Below are 23734 nucleotides of genomic sequence, written 5' to 3' on the forward strand. Positions count from 1 at the left end.
GAAGTAGAGTTCATGGTAGCACCATCTGTCCCTGAGAAGAAACAACAACAAAATTGTGGGTTGGACACACAGCATTCCGGTGTTTTCAAGTATGATTAATTTGGGAATGAGGACACATTCAGTTTCCAGCTTGCTTTCTTTAAGATTGTGGAAAATTTTCTCTATCTCTCTTAATTAGAGAAAAGAATTTGGAATTCATCTGGGGTTTTTTTTTGAAAATGTAACAGTATGCTGAAATAGAAAAGTACAACAATCTTCCATGATTTAGACCAATATGATAAACATGATGCAGAGAGATCTAAACAGCCCTGTAATTTTCTATTTAAATTATTATTTTTGACCATTCCTCTAAAAGTATCAAAACGATTCTTCATACTTTGAATCAGACAAATATAGGTACCAACATTTTAATGACTTTCAGGCCATTATCTCAGGCTCATGAATATACATCTTCTAGTATCACCTTGTGTGCTGCAAGTTTATTTTTTTAATTACCTCAAATATTTTGTATATGGTATCAGTTAATTAAGGTTGTGCTTATTCATAAATTACATAGGTTGATACATTTGGTGGAAAAATTCAGCCTTAGCACATGTATATCATACAGTCATTGAGTAGATTTGATTGGAAGTTGCCCGTGGATGCTATTTGATCTTAAGTGCTTCAAATAAGGTCAATTTTAAATTAAAAATGTCTTCAAAAGGAAGGAAGAAGCAAATTATTACCTATTTTTTCTGTTTTTCTTTTTGTTGGTTGTGGGGGTTTTCTCAAATGAATATTAAAATACATTCTTTTTTCCAGGTTTTTTTTTCTGAAAGCTATAATTTAAATTCAGCAGAATTACTTTAAAATGTAAAATTAATTGTATTCTAAGATCCAGTTAGTTCTGAAATCAGAGTTTAGAAATTATAATGATCTTCTACGTATTTAGAAATTCTCTCTCTTGACTTTTCACATGCAAAAGAAAAAACACCTTAAAACTAGGCATGAGTGAGGAACTTGACTCCATTGCATCTTGATTATGAAAAATGGGCAACAGCATAAGTACCTGAAATGAACTTGAAAGACTAACAAGTAAAATGTGCAAAGGAAGTTTTTATTTTTTCAAATTTGTTCTCTCTCTGCTAAAGACATGGCAAGCAGAAATATATTAATTTCTTTAATGCGAATAACTTGATATTTTGACAGCCAGAGAAGGCAGTCATTCCTAATGAACCCATTGATCAGTACCTCTTCGGCATTTAGTACTTCAAAACTTTTATCTGCAGCCAAAGACCATATTTCTAATTAGAAAACTTAATGAAGAAGTGTTTTTCCCGATGTGATCTAAGACAGTACCGTGAAATTTGCCTTGAGAAAATGTAGAAAATTACTCTGTGAGTGAATTTATGAATTAAAATATTTCAGAAAAGGCATTTTTGTCACATCATATGTCCATCTTGTCACATAATGAACTAACCCCAGCACTCCCCTTTAGGTTCAGGTGTGACAGTATAGTAATAACTCTATCTTGGCATCATGTTGTTCCTAATATGGAGTGAACTGTTGGGTAATAACAGATGTGCCATCCTTCTGTGCTCCTTCCCTGTGTGTAGTAATGTGCTCATGGTTGTGCCTGCACTCCCATCTACTGGTAAAATTAATTGTCATTATGATCATGGTACAAAAATCTGGAAAAGAAAGTGGATCTTGAAGGAGTAATGCAAGAAAAATGACAATTTGGGTCATTAAAAACTTTACAACTTACTGTTTCTGTAGGAGCCAACAGTTCCTAGATAATTTGTGTTTTCACAGTGAGCAGTATCTTCTTAGGAGGTATTTTGGTGCTTTTCAGGGTTGTGACCAACAGATTTTTCATGGGAGTAGGACCTATGCTGGAAGTAATATCCCAAGTATACTGTGAATTCTCAAAAGATCTGTATTGATAATCTTTGGCTTATAGTCATTCACATTGGACTTGTCAACTTATTCCTGAGAGCTATAGTCATCCCCTATGCACTACTTAAAAAAATAGGTGCAATTACAACCAGAAGCTTTGATTTAAGATTAAAAATATGTGTTTTTTGTTGTAGAATAGAAAGGAGGGTTTGGCTGTACTAATAATTCCATTACAAAATGCAATGTCTGGACTTTCAGCTAGTGTCCTATATTTAGGAAGGGAAAGATTTTATTAGTTGTAAATGAAAGAAAACTAATTAGTGTAATTTGTGGACTATATGCTGATGCAGTCAAACTCTTTTAAAACCAACTAAACATGTTAAAACAAAATTATTTGTCAAAATAAAGATTATTCTATTAAGAAAGAAATAGACAAATTTAGCACACTTCCTGATTAGATTTCTGGGTTTATCGTAACATAGTCTTACTTTTAACTTTGTAATTTTCAAATATCATCTGTAACAATCAAATTTGTAACACAAACATCTTTAAACTAAAGGCACAGGTTTCTTTGTCATCATCACTACAGATTAACAAAATGATAGTAAATAAGATGCCTTGCAGTCGAAGTATCCATATTATTGAGAAGAGCAAGCAGCCCTAGTATAAAGAGATGTTCCCTCGGGACAAGAGTCTTTGATTCAGTGATTATGTTCAATATAGAAAGACTGAATTACTTTAATCACTAAGTAAATTACCAGAGTTACAGTTATAATGAAAATTCAGGGTTGAGAATAAGGAGCTAGAATAACAAAAAAAGAAGCCAGGTGAAGTCAAAGCAAAAAGGGAGCAATATTAGAAGTGTGTTTGAGAAGGACTAGCTGCCCTGGCTGAGACTTAAAGTCACGACATGGGATTTGGCAATGTGTTTCATTTCTAGAAAGATTCTATCAGTTTCACCAATGCGTGTTTGACGTGTCTAAGACAACAGATGAAGCTGAATACTTTAAATCAGATGCAAGTTGCTAGAGAAATCCATGCTATTAGACACAATACTTGTGAAGGAGATTAATGTTCAGTTTCCTGCAGCTTAATTGTTTAAATAATTTTTCTGTTGATGTTATGGTTTCCCACATACTCTCTTATGCGACTGTCACTCTTTATGCAATAATTTATAAATGAATATTGAAATGAACAAAAGGGTAATAAGTAAAAAACTTTGTAAAAGTTAGCATTTATTTAAATGACAATGGTGTTAATTGGGAGGTCTGGAATTAATCCAGTGCTGAAGAGTGGCAACATTATTTTTTTTCCCTTATTTTTTGTCTTTTGAGATCTGACAGTACATAATAGTGACTCATTTATCAGGAAGACTTCTCCTCTTTTCAAGTAGGGGAAAAAAAAAGAATAAGGAAACTGAATTGTGAATAAAATTAATGTGAATAAAATTATTGTGAACATTGATGAAGCAAGATGGGTGAATGCAAACATATGCAGCTGACTTAAACTTACACTTGAGCACTCCAGCCTTTGACTCTACCATTCTACAAAAATTCTCATACAAAGTCACTGCACTGAGACTGGTGATGGGGATGTTCTAAAGGGAGAAAAATGTAAGGCACTAGACTAACAGCAATATTTTTTACCCCTTCACTATTCTGATGCAAGGCATGAACACGATTCATTTTGATGTCATTGCTATTTTTTATGCTCTATCATTTCCCCCTTACAGTGTCACCACTCGGTTTATGTTTCTTGAATTTGTCAAAGACGAGGCTTCGGCTACTGAAGCAAAGCTGAAAATGCATCTTTTTCCAGCAGATATAATCTCCACTGCTGCTATGGGAAAAAAAAACCCCAAAGCTGTTACACTGGAGATTTTTGCTTGTTTTTTTTTTTTTTTTTTTCTTTTTTTTTTTCTTTTTAGCTTTGCTCTGTGGATTTTTCCATGTCTCAGTTAAAGTTAAGGTTGTGTTGTTTCTTTAATCCTTTCTTCCAACATGGAAATGAGTTGCATGTTTGTTTTTTTTTTTTTTTCAATTAATAAAGATTGGAATCTATTTTATATCAAGTAAGATGTGTTGCACTGCAGAGCAGTACTGAACAAGTGACATTACCATAATTTCCAATTTTTACTTTGCATTCTTAGGTCTAAGATGTTAAGGAGGGAATCTGATACTTATCATCTTCATTATTAAAAGTCCAGAGGAGATATGAGGAGAGGAATAGGGGGATTAAAAAAAATATAGAAGTGGATTCACATTTGCCTTCTACCTCATAGAGTTTACATTGGACCAGGGAAATAATATAAAAGAAAAATGTTGATACTTTATGATGATTCTGAAATCAAATCTCCAGGGACACGGATTTCCAGTGCAGAATGTCTGAATTTTAGATGGTGAGCAATGAGGGTGGATAAAGAACACTGTGGAGGCACCATGTCAGAGTGGGAAATGGAAATGTGTGTTAACAGATGTGTTCAGAGCCAGGCTGGATGGGGCCCTGACCAGCCTGGTCAAGTGGAAGGTGTCCTTGGCCAGGGCAGAGAGATGAGAACTAGATGATTTGTAAGGTCCCTTCCAAGTCAGAGGATTCTATGATTCTATGATTCTATGATTTTTACAGGATTGAAGAGCTATATTACTCCTCTTTGCTCTGACAATTCAGAAAAATCCATTCAGTTTCTTAGGTGATTCTTAGGTGATAGGGCCAAAATACAGGGACGTATTTTGAAATCTCTTATTGTTGAAACCATAATTAATTTTTTCCATCAGATCTACATTCCTTGCAGTCAGTCACCAAGACACAAGGAAATCTAAGAAGAGACCTCAAAAGGCCCTCTTCTTGTTTCTTCTAGCCACTGTTTTATCTTCCTTTTCAATATACAACACTCATATTAAATTGTTTAAATTGCCAGCTAACCTCAGAAGAGGGACACAGTTTTAGGCAGCATCATTTTGAGCTTGGAGTATCTCTCCAAATGCCTAAGAAAGTAAGGAGGTGAAGTGGTGACCATGCTGTGATCCTGGGTACAGTGAAAGCCATTATCGTGCAGCAGGGGAGGAGCAAATATACATGCTCATTTTTAAATCTTCAGACTGATGACAGCCAAAATTCAGTGCTGAATGGTCAAAGCATCACAGTATCCAAGCTAGAAAAAGAAATGGACCTGACCTTTGCAGACAATCTCACACTTTGTAAGATGATCAGGGAAACATGAACATCTGTGCTGGGGAAAAAAGCATCAATATTGCAATCTGTGCTGGTAGATTACTCATAGTTAGAATGACTAATAGCAGGATGCTGAGCGACTACATGGCATAGCCTTGTTGAGGTGTGTCTGCTTTATGTTCTTGTTTTTATTGCTTTACTCAAAATATAGTAGGCAAAAAAATTGAATTTGTTTAATATCACAGAGCCATATCATGGAGAAAAACTTTAGCTGTTTTTTACTTCATTTTTTAAACATAGTCATGTGAAACAAAACGAAAGGATTTTAGGAAGAAGTGCATCTATCTCATTTTGTTTTGCACACTCAAGCCATTTGATGCTGAAGCAGATTATCCAACCCATCCTCCCCTATGTCTTTGCAAAAGAGGATGCAGAGCTAAGATGGGCTTGTAAAATAATAATATCGTTCATGTTTGTGTGTGGGTTGATCAAAAGAAATACTTTTTCTTCTTGGATGATTTTTTGCTGAAAAATATAAGACCTAATATGATATTCTGATTTATGTGACTCTCACATAAACTTGAGGTTATTCCAAAGAAGCCATTAAGCTTGACATAGAGTCCTCTGAGATCATAATTTGGCTCGTCTTCAGCTGTTGGGTTTTTCCTGCTCCAAAACTCATATGAGTTTCATTGACTTACACAAGATATCTTGTAATTTGTCCTTTAACATAAAGTAGAATCTCACAGATATTTTTAGTGGAATATTGATATGTGAAAGCAAGCTCTTAATCAGTTGCTTATGGCCACCATATCAAAGGAAGTTTACTAGCAGAAAGATGGGTGGAAAGATGGCTGCCAAAACTCCTAATGTGATCTGACTATCCTGTTTTATACAGTCAAATCCCATTCTTGCTATGCTTTCCCTATGTAAATTCTTCTGCCCCAATTTTTCTACAGTAAATAGTTACAATCACAGAAAGTTAATTTATGTCTATGTGAGAGGCTGAGTGATGTCAGCCCAAAAGAGGCTTTTTCAAACTTGTGGATACATCAGAAATATACACTGGATCTGATGCCAGGTGTGCTGAGTAATGTTCAGGCATAAAACAGCACTAGTTGGCCTGGGTTACATCTGAGACATTGAACCTGCATATTCATGCATACTTATATGTGCACTGCACACATGATTGCCCTCGCTGGGACTGCATTTTAATATTTAAAATCTGGCAACCATGCTGAGCAGCTTCATTTATTGATTGTCCCACTTGTTTCCATCTGGAAGAGACCCAGGAGGGTAAACTGGATGTAAAAAGCTTTCTCTAATAGAAAGCTAAAAAAATGATTGATAATGTTCCATCAAGAAAAGTTTGCATTGAAAATCTATTTTCACTTTTGTTTTGCTAGTAAACCAAATCTCTAATTGGCTTTGATCTTCTCTCTCTCTCTTTCTTTTTTAATTGTCATAGGAATAATTATGCTGAAAAGAATGAGAACTTGAAATCTTGCATTGTTTCTAGTATGTCTAATTACTTTTTCAAAAAGAAAAGGAAGAAAAAGTTGCCATGAAAAAAATCCTTTTCTGTGGAAAATATTTTTCTACAGAAATAATATGGAAATTAAACACAAAGTTTCTGAATTATTAATTTAAACACAAAACACTACTTCTAATTTCAAAAGAGATGAAATTGGTTTGTCTTCACCTCTCTTGGTTTTGTCCTCTCTTTTTTCCTTTCTCTTCCTCTCTCCCTCTCCTTGGTTATTTGATGTCCAGGGATTAGGAAAAACCATCCCACCAACAAATAAGCAAAACCACAATCATCAAAAGATTTTGAAAAGGAATATCAAGAAATTTAAATATGGAAAACAAATTGCAAATATTTTTACTCTTTCTGGTGGCATTTCATCCAGCATGCTGGAAAAGCAGAATTTTATTGGTTTGTTTGTAGATTCAGCCTGTTTATTTCCCATTTGGCCCACAGGCCAAATTTATTATTTATACCTTGGGTTTGATGATGGAGTAGCCCAATTCAATTGAAATAAAATTTTGTTTAACTTACAAAACTTTGAACAGTAAATAGCAAAATATAATAATCTCTTCAATATTATATGGTGTGCTAGCTTGCTATTAATATATTTTTAGTATTATTTTTGTTAATCTTTGTTTATGCAATGCTTTTGGGGAAACAAGTATGACGCCTACTGAACAATCTGATTTCTTTTTCCTTGGACTCTTCTTTTCATATTTAACTGTCTATTTGTCTACTAGTTTTAGCTCCAAATAAGCACTGAAATATTTAATTTGTTTAGCACTATTTACATAATTTTTCCTAAGAGTTAAGGTAAAGAAGACAGATGGCAGTCTCCCCAAAATTTACACTTGTTTTTCAGCCCTTTCTGCTGCTCCATAAAAACGTTTGCATACAATCCGTATTGGAGTCAGACATTTGCAATTTAGGAAGAGAATATAAGAAAAGAGACTGCCATAAACCTTGAAAGTCAATAGCAATATATTGGCTTTTGGAGTACGTCCACCACCACTGCTATGAATGCTGTGAAAACTCCATTGTATCAAAGTTTTGGACAGAATTATTGCTAAAACTATGTAATAGTCTATATAGGAAAATATGAAGATAATTAATGTTTTCTGGTTTCTTGATGAACATAATTTTAATATTTCAGCACTCAACTGTGCTTGAAATAGGTAGATGGGGTTTTCTTTGCTATTATCCTTTTTTATCATTGTTATAATTTTTGACAGTATACTATCATCCAAATTATTCACAATAATGTGAGCAGTATCATGATAGATGAAATCTATTTTTTGCCATTCAGTAATGCAGATCAGCTCTGGAATGGACATTTTAGATGTTTATAAGTCAGCTGAAAGCTGTTAAAGGAATTGCCAGATAAATCTTTTAAAAGTCAGTTTTCATTTCTTTACAATATAAGCAAACTTTAACTAGTGGGACTATTTTTGCCTTTTGGGGAAAGAAAAAAAGACATCAATAATTGACAAAGAATGAATACTCCTACAGATATTTTCAATCCGAGTGGTTCAGTAACTTTCTGGAAAAGGGTTTCTGTTCTCTTTGACCTTAGAAGAAAGTCTCCTCTTTCATAAATGGCAGTGACCTTATCCTGAGAAATAAAGGCAGCATTTGAAACCCGGACTGACCATTGCTAAATGTACATCTGCTGAAATTTGATGAAATAGGAAATCTCTGAAAAAAAAAACTTGTATGAGGCAGAGGTTTAGGTTCAAACAAACACTGTGGATGCGATACAACCTTTTAAAAGCCATTCTGCATCTCATCAATCAGTTTATTTCCATATTCCCTTTCTACCACAATAGATCTGGGCTAGACATCAGTCATGGGATGGAGGCAAGGGAAAATGTTCCCAGTATCAAACACTTGTCTAGCTTTCACTTGGAGAAGAAGTTCAGAGTTGCTGCCCACTCTCACATTTTCAAAATATAAATCTTGGAAGCCTGATTGTGAAGATTTTGGAACTAATGCTCTGTATAGGAAACAGAGGATGAAATCTTATAAAAGCACTTCGATAGCAGAGTTTGTTTCCCCATCTTCCTGTCTTGTTTTGGAGCTGGAATGCATAACTTTTCCTCATTAACAATTTTACTTTGATTTTTTTTTTAAGCTAACTTTCTAGAATGAAAGCAACCACATCGTATTTCAAAGCCTTTACTGTGACATTAAACCTTTGAACTACTGTTAAGGAAATTATTTCCCTAAGGTTAAATATCTGAAAGGTTATTAAAAATTTAATTTCATAAATGGCATCTAGGCTAAAAAATAATAATACCTAAACACTATTTAAAACCTTGAATGCCTAATCTTATAAATCCCATTGCTCCTTACTTTTAAATAAAGCAGAAATTGCTATTAAAAATACAGAAATTGAATTTTCATAACAGAAGAAGCACGGAGATGCTAGTTGCTATATCTTTTATGTTGGTCAAAACTGCACACGTATCTGTGACTACCACATGGAGTCAGTTTGATAATTCATTTCTTTTAAAACTGTTATAAAGTAAGTGTATTTCACCTTTAGGGCATGAACCCACATAGGAGGCCATTAGTGGGAATACTTGAATAATTCTGAAAAGGGATATAGGTGTTTCATAAAATGACAGAATGGTTTGGAGTGGAAGGAACCTTAAGTTCATCTAGTTCCCTGCAATGAGCAGGGCAACCTTCTAGTGGGTGATATGATCCCAGGACTAATTTGAAAAAGACATTCATGTTAGGAGTGTAGTGTCCCTTGACTTGTCCATCATTATCTGTAGACTTTTCCTGCTCTCTCTAACATTAGGAAAAGTCTACAAAAAGCTCTGAGATTCTAGACTGCTGACTTCTTCAATCCAGTAGAGTACTTTCAGCATGGGTCACAAAATTCTGTCCTCTAAATCCATACTGCCATGCTACCAGGGCTTTTCAATACTGCTCTTAATCATATACTGAAAGCCTTCTCTGTTTTCAGCCGTTTACTTTTATGGATGTTGCCTTGGGTTTATGGCATCATGTTTAGCGTGGCTTTCAGGATTTTTTCCTTCTTCAAGATTTTTTCCTTGTGATTTTCTGTGGTTTTTGGCATAATTCTCACTGCAGAGTCATCTGTACTCCATTTCTTAATGTATCACTTGTGAGTTGGTATTTTTTAAAAAAAACAAACCAAGAAGTATTGACCTTCCCCGGAAGCAATGTACTCAGACATCCCGAATGTGAGGCTTTCTCTTTCTACCTAACATTTATTTCCTATAATAACTACACGTCACAGTGTGCTACACTGTGTGCTAAGTGACTTCATACCCTTTTAATGCTATAGAGTATGAGCATGCCTCAAGTGCTCTGGATATGGACTGTAGCTCTCTTCTGTAGATGTGCTCTTGTGGCCAAAAAGGTTCTGCATGTCAGTTTATTTCTGTCTTTTTTAACAACCTGAACCATGCAAAAGCCTGCACCAAGCAGTGTTCTTGAGGTCTGTCGTTCAATGGAGCCTCTACAGGTAGGCAGATACTTCTGGAAATTCAGCAAAGGCAAATGCAGAGTCACACATCTGCCATATATTCATACAAGTTAGTAGTTGACTGGGGAAAAGACACCTTTGCGGAGGAGAATCAGGCTGGGGAATCCACCAGCCTGCCACAGCAGGGAAGGCTGACAGAACCATGGGCTACATTAATAAGAGCAAATACAACAGGGGAAATGTCTGTGTCCCACCATTCCCACTTGTGAGAGGACATCACAAAGCATGTCCAGTTTGGGGATTTTCGGTACAGTGGTGATATTGGACAAAGTAACTTCCAAAGCCTCTTTCAACCTAGATTACACCTTGATTCTATGACTCCACTTCATCTTCATCCTTCCAGGCTGTACCAGGAGATACAGCGCAGAAGGTGACCTGAAAGACTGAAAATTATTGCTAATTCTTAACTCTTGTTATATTGTTGTACTTATACACTTTAGGTACAAATAAACAAGTTGCTAGCTGAGGTTTCTTTGGTTTTTTTTTCTAGTGAACATCTGATTAGCTCACGGTAAACTTCTAAACATAATGAAAACTTCACCTATTTTAATTACATACAGGAAATTGTATTTCCTGTCATATCTTCATAGTAAAATAAAATAATTGGTAGAAGGTTGTAGATGAAATTATTCTTTTCAATGTAATTTTGACATTTCAGAGATGGAACACTGCAAGAATAAATTAAGGAGTAATTTGATCAGAATAAAAATAATAAATTAATGAAGAAAGATATGAGAACAACAAGGCCCACACAGAAGATATACATTAACACAAACAGAAACACTTAAAATTACAACACACATGCATTTCTGCTTCACTGTTCTTATTCTTATTTTAAATCTGAATTCAAAATCTGATTATGAACTAAAACCCCACCTATATGTAATATTATATTTTGTAATCTGTTATATATATTTCTCCAAAACTGGTGGTTCTTCTCTTTTAAAATAATTTTACTATGACTGAGTGTAAATATCTATGGTTTGATGCATAGTGTGGCATTCTATGTATGTTTAATCATTTTGTCTGTCTGCAAGAGGGTTTGCATTGTTCAGCAAATTATTAACCTTCATGAAGAAAGAATAAACTTGTCTAGATTTATATTTCATATCTTCTGATTTATTTATTTTTTATGCACAAGTGTAAGGAAGGAAGATTTTAATGGAAAATTATCAATGCTAGAAACATCTTTTTCATTCTCCAGGGTTTCATGTCTATTCTAAATATTGATAGAAAGGCAGGGATAAGGTTTATCACTGTCCATTAAATAAATGTAGTATGTTGTTGGTGTCTGAATATTTTGAGTAGTCTTAACAAAGGCCTGCATTTTTAACATGGTTTTTTACCATAGTTGTTTAATTAGTTAAACAATTTTTTTTTTTTGGAGTCTTGCATAGGGATTTGGGTTTGTTATTTTTTTTTGTGTCCTTGAATGAATGGTAATTTTTAACCTGATCTACATGGACCGTATCGACTCTGTGGGAAAGCCTTAGAAGGATACTATAGTTTGCATCTGTATAACTTTATATAACTTTTCTAGTTCACAAAGATAGAGTTGTACAATGTGCATGTCACATAAGCATTAGATTATAATAACTTCAGCTTGATATGTTACTTGAAAAAAAATCTTTCATTATCTTTAAGGATGGCAACTTGTCAGAACAGAAAGGCCAAAAATGAGACCACGTGAGAATATTAACTGACATAATTTTACTTCTGTGGCTTTGCCAATTAGTGTGTGTAAATATCACTTTCTTGAGAGACTAGAAGAATGAGAGACAAACCCACAGATCTATCATTCATGAAACAAAAAACTTACACAAATAAACACCTCCTGGAGAGATATGACTGGTCCCTGAGAGCAATGATTCCTTGTTCATTTTGAAATGCTGTAATTTCAAGCTTTAAACTCCATTTATGAACTGTTTTAATGAACGAGGCTGTGAAGATTCTACTTCATATTGCAAAATTATGTTCACGAAACTGCTAGAAACTCCTTTAAAACAGTTTTCAGTACCCAAAGTCAATGACATGACTTTGAAAATAATGAGTAAGCATAACTTTGAGGCCATCATCTTGATCTTGAAAATGACCATTAAGCAAAACATTTGGAAGACACTAAGGTATTTTCTGGGATAGTCTCTCCATTTGGAAAAGTTAGAGAACAGACATCACAAATGCTAAAAGCTGTCATATTTTTTATGCTGCTGATATTTTATTTCTGAAAGCTTGGTTCTGATTTTTGTCTTCACCCCATTTTTCTTGCTGTTATAGAGTGTTATGTCTGTGAAGGAGAGAGCTGCTTGATTTTAAAAAAATTGCATGTATTTACAGTTCAGATCCATGCAGCTGGCCTAGACATTTCGGCCTTCTCCATCATCCACGGAAACACTGATATGAAGCATGTCTTGGTGTCTCTGTCACTTTTATTAAGTTTCAGAAAATACAGGATTAGTAGTTCAGAGGTTCAGTAGTACCTGCTCTAGAACAGGGAACTTTGTCAAAAAAACATGATCTTTTTCCCCGATCATGTTGAATTTGGGAACACTCAGCATGTCAGTCAAACTATCCTTTTTGTATGGACTAATAAAGCTCAGGCGGGGAAGAATTCTGACAAATATCTCACCTGTTTCATTCATTGACGGCCTAAATGTCCTACTTGAGCTCCTCTGAAGTAAGCCTGTACTTCAGGCTTACTTCAGGCCATGTATTTGAGGTAGATTGTATCTTGAAAGATTTATAGGCATCAACATTATTAAACAGGGAGTCCCAGGTGCTATTTTCTTGACAAAAAATGTGTACCCCCTCTCTTATATACATCTGTTTAACTTTACTTTCCAGCTGTTAGATATTACCAATACTTCTTTTCATCATGAAATAAACCAAAACAGAGTTGATTGGATATTAGAAAGAAATTCTCTACACTGAGGCTGATGAGGCACTTGAACAAGTTGCCTAGAGAACCTGTGGCAGCTCCATCTGTGGAAGTGCTCAAGGCTGGGCTTGATTAGGATTTAAGAAACCTGGTCTCGTGGAAGATGCCCCTGCCCCTTGGGCCGAGTTTGGAATTACATTATCTTGAAGATCCTTTCCAACTGAAACCATTCTAGGGTTCCATAAAAGAATAATCAGCTGTCAGAAACCTCTTTATTGTAGAGGTTTTTTTGCAGATGACACAGTACTAGGTAGATAGACTTTAACTATTAAGCTCTTTAGTTTATCATTGTGTGTTCACCAGTCCATAGGGCTCTGTGTGTTCTGGTTTGTGTTTTTCTTTTTCTTTTTTTTCCTCAAACCTTTTAAAATGTTTATCTCAGTCATTTATATGGCAGAATATAACAAATTAGACAAAGTCTACTTTTTTTTTTCTAAGTCTACTGACTGTTTGCACTCCCTACATATGAGGATGCTGGGATCTTGATTAGTTTGAGAATGTGACTAATATTAATTGCTCATAAACAATCATTTTTCCCTACTCCTTACAAGTGTGCTACATTGAAATAAGACCAACTTTGCATGCTTTAATTACTTTTTCATCTACAAATTTTGCCAACTATTATTTTCTCTTTTATTGCACACAGTTTCTAAATTTAATGAATACACAAAGCTGAGACCAACCTCTGGGATACCTACTTAAAGCATTCTCACTGCCTTATGGTTCCCCTTTTTAACTGACATTCTGAAATCTAATTATTTGTTCCACTTGATATTATATTTTTCCATTTATATTTTTTTTATATTAAGCTTTATTCAAATATCCTGTAAGAGTCTATGCATCATTTTTGTACAGACCAAACTTTCACTTTTATAAAAGGTAAAAATGTTGTGTGACAGTATGTAATATCCTTCAAATGGATGCACTTATGCAACTTTGATTTCATTATCAATGTGATTTTTTGCTGTTGACATACCACATTGATTTATATGATTGTACTTGAGACCGTATTGAAACTAAATTACATAATTAATCCTCATTTATCTTTTCCTTAGATACTGCCATGACATCAGTGTTCTCTCAGATCTTTCAGTATTTTCACATTACCCATTAAAATTCAGCAGCGAAGATTCAGAGATTTTTGTTTGTCAGAAAATTTATGATTGCGTAATGGAGATATTTAAATTGATTAAACTGAAAACATTTAGTGTTTTCTCTTTAATATATATCCTGATTACTAATGGAGAAGAAATGGTTTTTTTTCAATAGGAAACATATAACCTGGTCCATTCTAAGACTGCATTTAGAAATTTAGCTAACAGGCCATGTTTTCCTTTTCCTTAGAATTTTTTATTACTGACTCTTAAATGTATGTGAAAGTTTGAACACTTGCCAGAGGAAGAATAATTTAAGCTCTGATTCATTCTCTATTGTATCTGTTTTAATTAATGTAAAACATGTTAAATTTGGAAATCAGATTAGAATTTGATCATGAAAACTGATTTGGAGTTTATAGAACACAATGGAAACGCTCTTCTGGGAATAGATGGACTTCAGAAAGAAAAAATATATATGGCAAAGAGAGGTTATGAGATCTGTGGAATAATCAGCACCTGTTTGAGGTGCAGCAAAAGGTGAAGAGATAGAAAGAACAAGCAAGACTGGTAACACTGTAATCTCTTTGCAACTAGTCTAATTATGTGTCATTTTAATATCCTGTGAGGTGGAATTGGATGAGCAGGAAATTGCCTCCAATGCATCAGCATCTGCTGAATACTCTGCCTTGTTCTCTATTTGGCATCTAGGAGAAGTGAAGGAGAAAAGATGGGTGACATCTAAATTTTATCTGTAGAAGAAAAATAGTTCCCTAATCTTATTTTCTAATCCATAATTAGTGTTTTAAATAGAATTGAAATTATTTCAGAGAAAGTAGAAATTAATACAGAGAAAAATATTAACTGCAACTTGTTACCAAGATTTTAATTTTTTAAAAAACTTTTTTAATAAGTGTTAATGCCAAGATTTTTAGTTCCTGAAGCCTAAACAGGTAATCTGAGGGATTAAACAACTCAGTAAAGAGTTGATCTCTTGCTTGACAGGCTTGGGAGCAATCAACTGCTCTAAAAGAAGATCTTTTGCCAAGGAGCAGTGCCAGAAACTAAAACCCATACCAGGGTGACCTCCAAGCTTAAGTTTCTTTTTTTTCAGGAAGAAAAATATTCTATCCCAATTTAAGAAAAGCATTTGGAAAATTTCACCCCAGAATAATGTCATCTTGCTGAGTCTGCAGAGAGCTTGAACTATCATCTCAGAGAGCTTGGACTATTGTCTGCCAGAATTATGAATGCTGGAAAGACCATTCCAGAAGGAATGAGAGGAAAAGAGAATGTTAGTTTTCCAACATATCTCTGTTGACTGCTGTCATGTTCAAGCTGTTGACATCACCATGCCCAAACACAGAAAAAAAATTCTTTCCTTCTTCAAACCTTCTATCATTCCTCTGGAGATGAATATTCTTACTTAGAAACAAGTTTGATGTCTCAGACTCCATAACACACTCATCGTCTTCCTGTGTTTGGAGAGGCACCAAACCTCAAGATCACTGGGACTATTTCAAGCTCAAATTTTATATCAATTACATTAAATATACCTTTTCCTAAGGAAACACCCTTACATGATATTCTCAAAATTTCAAGCATCCACTCTTTGCAAACTCTGGGTATTTCTATCAAAATCCCCTAGAGGAAAAAATTTATTTTAAAAATTGATGTTTGTTTGCTGTGTACAGTAGAATTATTTTCTTGTGAGTCTCCATTAAAACTCTCTTATCCATTCATCTCACTCAATTCATTGTATTTAAATTGAGCTTCTCCAAGGTCTTGCAAACTAGTTAATGTTTTTTTTCAGTTCTTTGAGATCCCATGATGGGAAGTATTGCACATCAGAGCAGCACTGCTTATTAGACTGAGTTTAAGGCACATGAGACAGATAAGAGAATGCAGTTGGAGTACCTGGTGAATTGTACACACCGAGAAAATTATTAGCTGGTGAAGATTTCATTCTGATGAATTCTCATTGATTCAAAATATTCCAAACTGGACTGAGCTTTGTTTGAAACAAACTCTCACTGGAATCAGGATGATTATGTGAGGGAATATGTTGTTAGGGAAGTGAGAATTGGTACCTCCTTACAGGCGGATTTGTTCTGCTGACCAGGGTTAAACCATATCAGGGTTAAACTAGCAGAAGATATGGGTGAAGCTTCACAGCCGCCTCTTCATTCCTCCAATAAAAAACCCCAAAAAACACCAAAAAACCCCAGGAAAAGACCATAGCCTTGTCCACAGCCTCTCTCTTTTAAAAAACTTGAAGCTCTCCTGCTGTTGTCAGAGTAGAGATGGAAAAGAATATTTACATCTGTAATTTTTTCAGCATTCTAGTGGCACCATAGTGTCATTCAGATTTCCAGTATTAATCCTTAAAGAAATGCACTTTTACAGATTGTTAATTTTCTCATACATAGATCTGAAAGCATCGTTAGGATGGTGTTGATTGCCTACAGGGAGAGAAAATTTAGCTATGAAACCCAGCAATCTTGGTATGTCCTCATTAAGATTGACAATCATCAACTTATACACCTGTCAATCATGAGAGTATTCTTGGAAGCTTGTGACATTTGATCCTTCTGCTGTTTTTTAGGATAAAAAAAAAAAGAAGAAAAGTTTGATATAGATTGTGAACTGAGGCTTCTTTCTTTCTTTTTCTTTCTTTCTTTCTTTCTTTCTTTCTTTCTTTCTTTCTTTCTTTTTTTCTTTCTTTCTTTCTTTCTTTCTTTCTTTCTTTCTTTCTTTCTTTCTTTCTTTCTTTCTTCTCTCTTCTCTTCTCTTCTCTTCTCTTCTCTTCTCTTCTCTTCCAGTCCTCTTCCTAGGGTAAATAAAATTACTTGAACAAAACTGTGTTTTCACAGCATATCAGCAAAAAATCTTGGAACTCAGAAATGGAAACAACCAAACAGTCTAAAGATAAATACATGTCAAATACTGAAAAAATAAAAAGCTCTAAAAGGACATGGCATCAGTACAGGCATTTAAAACTGCTTTCAAAAACTCATACTTTAATTATTAAACTAATACAGGTTGATCATCACACTACAGAGACTGAGTGAATTATAATTGTCTCTGGATAGAGAAAAGAAATAATAAGAGTATTTGAACAAATCAATCATACATGTTATTTAAATGTTAAATTGTAAATTTTATCTGCAGAAAGACAATATCATATGCAGCATCACGTGCAGGTTTGTCAAAACAGTAACTCTGTCCTCTCCATGTACACAAGTGATGGAGCAACTCAACAGTGATAAATCTGGACTCCAGGATCATTCTCAGCCCTCCCAGATCCAAATCAGATACGCCATGCTCAGATTTTCTGCAGTTTTCAAAAGGGTCCTGCAAACAGTTCAAAGAGTTTGAAGATGCTGTATGCAAGACATTTTCTGGCTGTTAGAGTGGAAAAACTCTGATACAACTCTTTAAAAACTCAGATTTTTCTGATTATCCTTAGGAGAATTATGACTTCTTCAAGATTGTAAAGGCAATGTTAAATAAAACATCCAAATTATTGGTTGGTGACTAGGCAGTGTTCTAGGAAAGCAGGGTTACCATGCTGTGTGGTTCAGGTACAGGGACAAATGGACTTCCATTATCTAAGGAGACTGAAAAGGAAGGCATGAGGCTTATCTTTGGGCCCTATAGTTTTACATCTCCACAGCTTCACATTATTCTTGTAGCCAACCTGTTAATTTAGAACATTTGAATTGTAGACCAACTTTTGTCTTTCACTTAATGTTAAATGAGAAATCAAATTTGAAAATTTCAGATGAATTCTTGGAACAAATCTACCTATCTTTATTCTGTCTATGCCTATTGAGTATTCATCAGAGAAAAAGAATGATAAAAACCTTTGGGAACTGTGCACTAAAATATGTGGAAAAACTTTTTTGTAGATGTATAGAATGTATATTTAGGCACACTGCTTTGTTGCCTATATTAAAGCTCCTCGTTAAGTAGGCAGAAGCAATCAGGCTCTTGAGTGACCTAGCTGATGAAGAGTTTTATCATTTATATACCGTAATTATATGTAAGAGATCATGTCAGGGTTTACCTTGAACACAGGAGAAGGATCATGGTGTAGTAAATGGATAATAAGGCAATAAACCTTGTAGTGTGTTGATTTGTTAGCTTAGACTTGTGCATAGAGTGCATGCAAAGGGTGTGTTAGCATCAACTGTTCTGATGAGATGGCTATGAAATCAAGCTGTGCTGATGCCAAACAATTTTAGACACTTCCAAGGCCAAGCTCTAATAATGATAACTTCGGTGAACCTCAAACCCTCATTAATGTTTTTGTGATATAAACGAAATGCTTAGCCAGTATGTTATACTCTAATATATTCCATATATATCCATAAATGAATATGTATAGTTTGAAATTGTTTTCCTAACATCTTGTTTCTGCCAGCCCAAGGGATTTTGAGCATGGGAAATTGTTCAAGGTTTTATGTTGTTCAAGAAATGCTTGCCTGACTTCAGCAAACAGGAGGGTGAAGCCATACATCTTGTTTAAGTTTACTATGCAAGCATGCAATATCTTGTATAGTATTTACAAAAAATTCCACGTGTTTTTTAGAGGGGCAGATCCAAAAAGGGTGCACCACAAACACACCTTTATTAACAGATGATTTAGGGCATTTCAGCTTCTCATTAAAATATTCATTTCAGCTCTTGTTTTCAAACATTCTCTCTCATTTTGAGTAGTCTTTTCCACATTTCATTGTTGTACCAGTTCTTGTTCAACAGCTGACAACAGCTTTTTTCTCTTGCTTCCTCTAAATGTAAATATTCTATTCTTAAATTTCCTTCTGGATGTTAATCCTTCCAGATTAATATATCCAGCTTTTTCTTACACAACAAAACCAAGTTCTTCCTCTTTTTTTAATTTGTTGTTGTTGTTGTTGTTTTTTGGTTTTGTTTGGTTTTGGTTTTTTCCTTCCCCCCGCCCCCCCCCTTGGTGTCTATTTATTTATTTATTTTTAATGCAATCAGAATGTTCTCTTGCTAACATTCCCTCCCAGAAACTGCATATATTATGTGCTTCAGATAGGATAAACCTCAATAAAATAGTGAGAACTAAAGACAACTAGGTTTTTTAGGTCATGATTTTACCCTTCCCCAAAACCTTTTTTTACCTCCAAAGATGTCTGACTAGAGTTTTGAATTCTGTGTTCTACCTGCACCTTTTTATTTTGAGGGCAGATAGCTTGTTTGAGATCCAATCAACAGGACATTTCTGTGTCCTTCTGTTGCTTTACTGACTTAAGGTGAATGTATCTCCATGACAGTAAATCAATCAGGTCTCCAAAGTTAGATGGGATTCCAGCCCCCCAAGCTCACCCTGGATAAGGAGCCAGGAATAGGAACCATACTGAAATACAGTAACTCTGAATATTTTTCTGGTCAGACCACTGAGACCCACAGTAATAATAAATCACATTACAAGACACATGACATGTTTACAAAATTTACAAACACCTCAAAGTTGTTGTCCACTTGTTTTATTCACTGCAGAAAGTAATATCTGTGTTTCCTACCTAGTTCCAATGAGCAGATGAACAGGGAAGTTGTCTATTTCATTTTGCAATGTTACTGTCATTTAATATTTTCAATGTTTCAATTTTTTATAGCTTAAATATGATTTATTTTTCAAATCTGGACAAAAAGGTATTTTTAATGCAAACATTAAGACACCAAAAGTAAGGCAGACTGGTTTCTGTTGGAGAAAACTTTTGATTTGACTGAAAATGAAAAAATGCTTTGAATTATTGTGCTAGATTGTTTTTAAATTTACATTGGTTCAGCTCACAGATCAGATTTAAAGAATATTCAGTTTAGAAGACCATTACTTTTTATTTGCAGTAAGAAATCCTGGACTATACATGCTGTAATTATATTTGCCTGAGAAAATTGTAACTCCTCAGAAATCTATCCATAGCTTGTCATAGCATGACAAATTAGTTCAGAGAAATTTGGCAGCAACAAAATTGTTGAAGAAGGAGCTTGATCTTTCATCTTATCTGGAACTGAAAGCTTTTAAGTGATCTGCAGTTTTCCTTGCTTAGTAATTATGAATCTTTGAAGCTGACCAATGGTACACTCAGCAGTCCTGTAAAATGAGGGGCGTTTTTGGCTATGACACTTTATTATATATTCTCCCATGTTTGTAAAATTTTCCTACTGGACTGTCATTGGACTTCTGTAGTAAACTGTGACAGGGCTCTGCAAGAGGACACTCAGAATTTAAGGCCACCAGAAGAATCCAAGATCAAAAAGAAAATTATTTTGTTTTACTTTGGACAAAATAGTCCCTACTGGTCTCCTTCAGATGAAATTAAATGCTCTAACCACTAAATGATTTTCCATCTTACTTCAACATTAGGTAGTTTTATACCATGGAATTATTCACAGAAAATTAGTTTTTAATGATTTCTGTGACTGATGGCCAGTCATAGACTCAACTTTCATGTTTTGTAACAACTTTTGCTGCTTATAAAGAGGTAATTATCACCTTCTGCTCTGCCTAAGAATAATGAGGCTAGATTATAACCCTGTGCCTCCCAAATAATGTGTCATTTGCCAAGAAGGTTAGTTTTCCAGAAAGACAAAGGTAGTTTCAGATTTGGCAGGTGGTGGATGTTCATTTCACCTTCTTCTGGAGAGGTTGCTCTCATAACAGCACCATCAGTTTTTGTACCCATCCAGAATTCATTTTCCAGCATTAACTTATATATGCGCTTGTTAAAGTTTGTAATAGCTCCCTCAAAAAGTCCTACAGCTAAATCAACATCCTTCTCCTGCTGCCTTTGACTTCAGTGGCAAATCTCCCTTTGACTGTGCTGTCATATAGAATTACACTAAAGTAATACACTAAGTTCAATTGGTAATCAAAGGTATTAATTCCCAGATAAATTCATAGTAAGACATGTTAGCAACTGTCTCTAGTAATCACATTTCATTACCAAGGGAGTTTCAGATAATAGAAAGTTTAGTCTCCTTCAATGTGTCTAGTTTTATGACACATTAGTACAAGTGATGTTTTAACAGCTTGTCACTAGAAAAAAGAATTCACAAACTAAACTTGCTTCGTTTAATGAAAAATTTTAAACCTATTTTTCAACATATTATCTCTTCCTTGTCTTATTTCTTTGCCATTTGTCAGTGGACACCTGTCAGGTTAGGTATCCTGAGGATGAGATATCTGTGGCAATTTGCTATTTTGTGTCTCCCCAACATATTCAGACCCTGATCAATGTCTAATGAAATTTAGGGGAAGATTGCTGTTGAATCAGTCTGTCAAGGTTCTGACCACACCTGTATATTCTGCTCTTCAAAGAAGTTCATGTATGCCTATCATTGCACATGAAAGAAAGCTGTGCAAAAGTGGCTTGCACACTCAATCCATCCCTTCCATCCTCATCCTCTTTCTCTGCACTAGTGGGAGAGAAAAAGCAGAGTGAAACACAGGCCACAGGATGCTGCCATTGAGCAGGACATGGACAGTGCCCTGGGTCTGCTCCATAAGGAAAGGGATTGAGAAGGCAGTGAGGAGGGAGCTGGCTCTCAGCACTCCTTGGTGAGCTTTGGCACAATCCAACTCCATGGCTTCATTGTCACATTTCCTTCTGATCTCACAGTGGATGAGGACTCCCTCTGTCCTGAGAAGTGGAGAGAAACTAGGTCTCTCCTTGGCAATCAGTTTAATATTGAGATGGCAGCATTCAGCTGAGATGGCAGATGACTCTGGTATGTGTCTGATTCTAGATCTAGCTGGCTACCTGCATGCATATTGATAAACATAAAAAGCCCTTGGAAACTTAAGCAGTTTGCATTAATTGATGTCTTTTTAGAAGGAATCCAACATGCTGCATACTATGTTTTCTGAAGTTGTGTTTCTCGTTTGGCTTTTAGCTTTTGTAGCTGAACAGAGTTCCTCTGAAATGACCCATTAAGTAGTTTTTGAGTGAGAACAGTCCTGTATGGGCTTTGTCTAAACTGCCCAATGTGCACCTTCCTGCTAGTTTTTTTAATTGATTGGGACTTTCGTTTTAAACTGTGGTTCTTCCTGTTGTTTTTTAAAACCATAATGTCCCTTAATCTCTTAGCAGTCCAAATATGAGGGTCTTTTGGATCAGGCATGAAGGTTTTTCAAAAACAAACAAACAAACAAACAAACAACCCAGTTTGATGCTCAAGGAAAATTCCAACTGTGAGAGAGAAAGCATGTTGAGCGCTTGCAATACAAGCAGGAAAAAGTACTGAGTTTTTTCAGTAGTTCAAGGACTTCAGCTTCTACTTTGGGGCCCTGCCATCATTTATGTGCAGTAAACACAAGTTGGAGTTGCTTCTTTGCCTATAACTTTTGTGTCTCACTGGGAATGCTAGCTGATTTCCTACCTTAGCAGGCAGCTTTGCTATTTATTTTTGGAATAATGGAACAGGGGCAGCAGCTCTCACAGCTGTCATAATTGATTTTTCTTCCCTCTCCAAACAATCATTCATTAGCACTAAATAATAAGCACTCCAGATGATCCATTACTATTTCTGTCATTCTGAAAAACAGCTGACATACAGTCAGTCCAGTTGAACTTGCCCACAAAACAATTGCAGAGTTTGTTGATAAAACATTTGACTTCATTGATCGAGTTCAGTAGAACTTTAATGACGTCCTGGCTGGTCACTCCCAGTAGATAGCATCATAACATAACATTAAAAATTAATTTTTATTTATTTATTAATTGTTGTGCATATCGACACCATATATTAACCTCAAATGCTGCAAGGTTTTAAGACTCAGAACTGGAAGAACTCAGTTCAAACAACTGGCAGTTCATTCCCAGAAATTCTGATTTTCAGCCAATTTTCAAGAAAGGTTTTATGCTAAATAAAGTGATTTGGTTAGACACAATGTAAAGAAACCTACATTAATTTGAATTTTTTTCATAAATTAACTGCTCCTGGAAGAAATTGGACTCTGGAACTGCAAATATAACATAGCTCAGTAGGTCCAGAAGCAATTTAATTTGGCAGAAGTTGGCAAACAGTTGAAAATTAGGTTTTATAGTGTTCTTTTAAAAACTGATCCCAGTTAAACACACATACACTCACACACACACACACACAAACACACTCAGAGCTGGGTAATTTTAGTCCAGATTCATTCAACAATTTATTTTACTACATACTGATGTAGTGCCTGTGTCCTCATGAAGGAGAAAGAAAGTACAGGGGGAAAAAGAGAGGAAGGCCAAACTCACCCTGTTTCCAGGTTGTGTTGCTCTACTACCCAATGGAGACCCTGCCTTACCAGCACCTCTTGCTCAATGCTTTGTTTACACAGTTGACAGTCCTCTCTCTTGGCAAACAAGTAATTTTGTTACCTGGGTTCTCTGACAATAAAAGCCAACTTGAGACAGTAACAGCAGTAGCATTGTGGTATTTAACTTTGTTGATTTTCAGTAATTTATTCTAGATCCTTTACTCAATGTCTATTGTGGTCTCTGAGACTTGTAAGGCTGCATCTTTCTTATAATGGAGCTTTATTCCTTACTAGCCTTATTGGAAAATCAAACATGTTGCTGTTACTTCAT

Source organism: Melozone crissalis, unplaced genomic scaffold, assembly GCF_028551555.1.
Source record: "Melozone crissalis strain CALT ecotype California unplaced genomic scaffold, PUWL_Pcris_2 ptg000008l_1, whole genome shotgun sequence".
NCBI lineage: Eukaryota > Metazoa > Chordata > Aves > Passeriformes > Passerellidae > Melozone > Melozone crissalis.